Below are 5,830 nucleotides of genomic sequence, written 5' to 3'. Positions count from 1 at the left end.
GCGTTCCTACCTAGGCTGAAAACTAAGGACTCGGGGGGCCCTTGTTGGTAGCTGGTAAATGATACCCACACGCTGTCCACTAATGCTGTGTGTTTAGGCAACGCTGCCAGAGCGTGTCCAGCCAGTAGAGACCCCTAGTTCTGTAATGAATCTAGCCCCTCAGCTCTTGAGGGGTGACCCGTTAGAAGCAGAATACAGTGCAGGGCTCAGGAATGGAGGTCCCAATTCCAGGCTTCCTGGTGGCTTTGAGACTCAGGCATGTGCTCTTACCCTTTGTTTCTTTTCTTATTATAGATCTGGAAAGAAGCAGGGGCAGTCAGCACCAATGTGGCCAATTTTCAGTTTCCTCTCCCTGACATCCTAACATCAGCTAGTAGAGGAGAGCTCTAAAAGATACAAGAGCCTTTGAACCTGGCAGCTTTGAACTTTGAATCAGGTACTCGGGAGGAACAGCAGCCATTCTACTATGGGCTCAGAGTACAATTGTGATCCAAGGGGACTCAGCCCCGCCAGCCTTCGCCAGCGCTTTGGCTGTCTGGGTTCCGAGGCGGCTTGGTGCACAGCCAAGGCAACGTCAGAAGTTTATGAAAGAAACTGCAGATCCGTCCCACATTGTTGCTGACTGCCCTGGCTCTTTCCAGATCTATACTAAGAAAAGAAAGCGTAAAACGAACAGCTTCTCCAATAGTTCTCCAACAGGAAAATGCGGAAGCCTTAGCAAGGCCTCAGGCTCTTCTGCCCCACAGGTTAAATTCTGCAGCTGAACATGGTGCCCACGCCATGGGGGCAGGGGGCTCCAAGGGCAGGGCAGCGCCTCACCCCTGTAATCTCCTGCGGGGAGAGCTACACACGGACATCTCCTACCCAGGGCAGTTCCTGGACTGAGGTCCTGCCTAACTGGCGGCAGGACTTCGACAGCGATGGGGCGAAGCGACACAAGTCCAAGAAGTAGCCCTCTGTGCCCGTGGGCTGTAGACAGGTTCAGGCTGCTCTTGTGCTTGGTGCTGAGGCCGCCCGTCAGTTCAGGGCTGAGGATCCAGAGCTGATCTAAAGCAGTCAGCCTTTGTCAGGCACTCGTGTGTGCGTGTGTGCGTGTGTGTGAGAAGCGAGCGGAGTACTCGGTTTTTACGTGAGTTAAAGGCACGACTCGGGGATATTTCTGATGACTTGGTATTCCATTTTATGTTAGATTGTTATGGCAAACTTGCTCATTGTAAAAACTTACCAAACCCTGCAACTGAGGTCTACCACGAAGTCTCACTCCGTGGCCACAGCGAGCAGTGTGGACGACTGAAAGGCAAATACGCGGGTGGCCCTGCTCGGAAGTCTGTGCGCTCACCAGAGAGACAGAGAGACAGAAAGTGAGAAATCACCCCATGGGGGGAGGGCCACGCAACAATCTCTTCTCCAGTCTCCTCTCTGGATCTTGGGCACGCACGCACACACACCCGGCGTGGGTTTAAGCTGCCAGTCCAGGACTGGAACCACAGTTGGCTATGGGGGAGTCCAGTGATGTAATCATTATGCCATTTGCTGGTCCCGTGAGCATTCTTTTTTTTTTTTTTTTCTTTTTTGAGAGAGATTTTTGCTATAGGGCACGTGCACTTGCCAGAAAGACAGAGAGAGATGAGACAGAAAGCAAGAAATCACCCCAGGGGGTGGTGGCCACACCACAATCCCTTCTCCTCCATTCTCCTCTCAAGATCTAGAGCATGCATGCACACGCGCCCAGCGTGAGTTTAAGCCACTGGATCTGGGACTCGAACTCTGGTCAACTACATGGGAGTCCAGCAACATAGCCATTTCGCCATCTGCTGGTCCCAAGCATTATCCTTGTGTCCGATTCTCTTTCTGAGGCTTAATTGTTGCGTATTTGCAAAATGCTACTGGGAGCGAAATGCCGTCCTGAAATTCCTTGGGGGGCATTCTCGGGTCATGACTGCGGCGCAGTTCTGTCACATCACAACACTCTTCGGGTCGGTGACTGTTGGTAACTGTCACTGTGTAAAAAAGCAGCCCAATTCAAGAGCACACGCAGTTGCTCTGTTATGCACAAGGGTTTTATGGATCCAAACCCCAGGAGGATGAAGCGAGGATGCTGTCGCTGTGGTGCCTGTGGTCTTCCTGGAAACAGCGGAGCAATGGAGCGACTCAGCCTCTGAAGAAACTGGAATCACCTGAAGGCTCATTCGCTCGTGGCGTTCATTTTTGTCATCAGTATTGATTTTTCATCAGAATTTTAGTAACTAATTCATGTAGTTGTTAGAAATCTTACAGTTTTCAGTATGTACACATGTAGGCAGGTACGTGTATGTCTCTTACTGCAATTATTGGAAACGAGTAGCAGCATTACCTTTGTAAATATGCAACCATAAAATAGGACACATAGAGAATGCTCTTAACATAGTTGCCGTGATGGGGCAGGTGGCGGTGTGGTAGTTAAGGCGCTGGATTCCTACATGGCCTACTGTGGTTCAAGTCCTGGACTCGTTAGCTTGAAAATCATGCTGGGCGTTCATGCATGCCCCAAATCCCAGGAGGAAAATAGAAGAGAAGAGATTGTGGCAGTGTCATCCCTTCTAGGGGGTGATTTCTCTCCTTCATTCTCTCTATTTTTCTCTCTCTCTGTTTCCGGTGAGCGCATGTACCCTATGGCAAAAAATAATGATAATGATGTTAAGAAAGAACAAAATATGTTGTGTGATAGAATGAAAAGAATGTTCTTATTAAGGGGTCTGGTGTAAAGTAAAAGCTCAGGAATATGTTTTTAAACATAAACATATGCACACATCTTTGGGCTCCATGTGGCAGGACTTGCAGGAGCACCGCAATACACTCCGTCAATTCCCGAGCCAGCTCTATCGCCTGCAACCAGTGAGCGGGGCCTCCGCTTTCCGTTCTCTAACAGCAATGATTAAAATAAAATAGCTCCTGTTTCTTAAGGTTTTTGTGAGGCTCCAATGTATCCAGCCAGGTGACAAGGTACAAATGACTGAACCAGACCCCTTGGCAGGGATCTGGGGGTGCCCTCGCATTACAGATCAGCCATCGGGAAATGGGTTTCCGCGTGGGAAGGATGAAACTCAGGGACGCGCAGATCAGACAGGACAGGGCCGTGTCAGAAACCAGTGGCTGTGAAGGCGTTTGCAACATGTATGTTTCCGGCCTTTGCACCCATGTCTCTGAATTTTGCCCTTATTTTATTTAGGGATTCTTTCTGAAGACTCGTTTCTCAGCCCTGCACTCAGAAATAAAATAAGGATTTTTCAGGTGTTATAGGGGAACCGGCCTCTGCACCCCTTCTCTTTTACTGTCTTTGTCTGAAACGTGACAATCAGAAGAGAGCTCTAGGAAGTGGAAGCCCAAGCAGACCAGGACAAGAAGGACATGGATCAAACACTACTCTCCATTTAAACATTTTTTTTTCACTATCCATCACCAAAAAATGCCTAGTTTAATGCTTTTAAGTCAGATGGAGTTTCTTTCTTGCTCTGTATACTAAAGTCCTGTCTGTCACCTTCCCACCCTCCCTATAAAAACTCCATTCCCTGATGTAGTCAGTTTTGGACACTGAGTTCAGATGGGGCATAAAGTAATCTAATTAAACTAATTGAAAATAAGACATAAAAATCCTAACCTTCGCAGCGACATTTCAGCTTTAAATGACGCGGTTTATTAATAGCAGTGACTCTCCAGTCGACGGAATGTCAGGCTGTGTGGTAAAAGGAAAATGGAGACAGCGAGCATTTATCGAGAGCCCACTACGTGCCAGGGTTTTGCGAACACCTGTCCTGAAATAAGCATATCCGTTGATTAGTGCTTGGCATAGCCTACGCGTATATTTTGTTGGAAATACTTTTTTAAAAAGTTTCAGTTAACACCCTTGCTCAAGTCACAGAGCGAATACCTCGAATTATTTATTTATTTGTTTTTAAAACACTTACTTATTTACGTATTTATTTCTTATGATTTTCAAGCTGCCAGTCTGGGACTCAAACCATGGTCAGCCATGTGGAAATCCAGCACCTAAAGCATCACACACCCTCTCGAAGAATTTAGAAGTGAACCTTCATGTAGCAGGAATTCCAGCACCATCCACCTGTTCTTTATTCTGAGCCCCATTATAATGGATTCAGAGTGTCAAGTGAAAATACGCACATCTATTGATAAATGCATTATATGAGGATACATTTTGAGTGATAGAGGAATCATAGCAGTTTCACAAATATAATAACATGTAGAATTTTTAATAACGTGAGTTTGTTAAACAAATAGAAAATAACGTACCCACAGACAAAACAACAAAACAATACAGTATTTACTAGTGAATCTATAAGCCAGGCTCAGGGTGGTTTTTATCACTGTCACGTGCAGCAATAAGACACTGTGTGAGCGTCATAGTTGTCTAACGGTGTGTGCTTTACTTTCATACAACGGTCACTGCAGAAGCTGTGTCTGCACCAGCACTACCACAGTCACAGGCGTGTTCCCGGCCAGACGCGGGGACGCTACAGCAGTATGAGGCGTGGAGAGGGTCTGGGCTCCAGGAGCGGCCGTAGGCCCGCCTGGGACTCTGTGTCCGCCGCTGACCCACCGTCTTCCGTGGTGCGTGGGTGTTTTCCATGACCCCGGGAGGCCGTGTGGGAACGGTCATTCTCTGGGTATTTGGGAGATATTTTTGCATCTTTGCTTTGGTTGCTATAAAGACAAAGTCTCGAGTTACCCACATGTCTCTTTGTCCTGCAGAAAGTCCAGATATATTTCCACTGGAGGCTCCTTCAGGATCAGAGTGATTCCTAGCCACACTCTCCTCCGTCTCCACTGTGCAGCAAACGCACACGTGAGCGGCCAGCCCCGTGGAGGTGCTAGGGAACGTTCAGCTCTCCATCTGACAGGTGTTTATTGATGTTTATTTACGGCTGTCAGAAGCTTTCACTTTTACTCCAGACACGGCATCCAATGGTCAGAGCCAAATCTAATCAAATCAAACTCTTTCCTCAAGAATATCATGTGGTTTAAAAAAATAATAACATCCTTTAGAAAGCTTACCAGACTAAGAGAAACCAAGAAAAGTCAGTAATGTATAATAAACAGATAAAGGGATTTTTATCAAAGTAGACATTGTATGTTATTAAAATGCCGAAGTGAAAAGTTTTCTCCATCTGTTACTCAATCAAGACAAGGTAAAATGTCCCTGAAAATACACTGTTTCACAGCTTCCAAGGTTTGTAAGACGGAATAGAGGGGACAGAGACCTTCCTAGGACATGACATTCATAGGCAATATTTTCTGCTTCTGCTATCTTTGATACTTTCTAAAAAGAAAAAAAGGCCATTTTCCTGTATCAAATCTAGGATGACATTTGGTATTGATATTTGGTATCAATTCATTCACAATCCACAGGGTGAGGCCATTTCACTAAAATAATAAATTACTCAAGAATAACTTTTCTTTGGGGAGGGGAGGTTTTTGCTATAGGGCGCGTGCGCTCGCCAGACAGACAGAGAGAGACAAAGAGACAGAAAGCAAGAAATCACCCCCCAGGGGGGATGGCCATGCCACAATCCCTTCTCCTCCATTCTCCTCTCGGGATCTTGGGTACGCACGCACACGCGCCTGGCGTGAGTTTTAAGCCACCAGGTCCGGGACGCGAACCATGGTCAACTACATGGGAGTCCAGCGACATAGCCATTACGCTAACTGCTGGTTCCAAGAATAACTTTTTTCTCTGTACTTACTATTGTCTCAATTATTGGATGGTCCGTCTCTGATCGTTCATGAATTCCAGGCCACCCTGATACACTTCCCCAGCCCCAGGTCTCAGGTCAGC

This window comes from Tupaia chinensis, unplaced genomic scaffold (assembly GCF_000334495.1).
Source record: "Tupaia chinensis unplaced genomic scaffold, TupChi_1.0 Scaffold138802_1, whole genome shotgun sequence".
In the NCBI taxonomy this organism is placed as follows: domain Eukaryota; kingdom Metazoa; phylum Chordata; class Mammalia; order Scandentia; family Tupaiidae; genus Tupaia; species Tupaia belangeri.
This window is presented reverse-complemented; position numbering follows the sequence as displayed.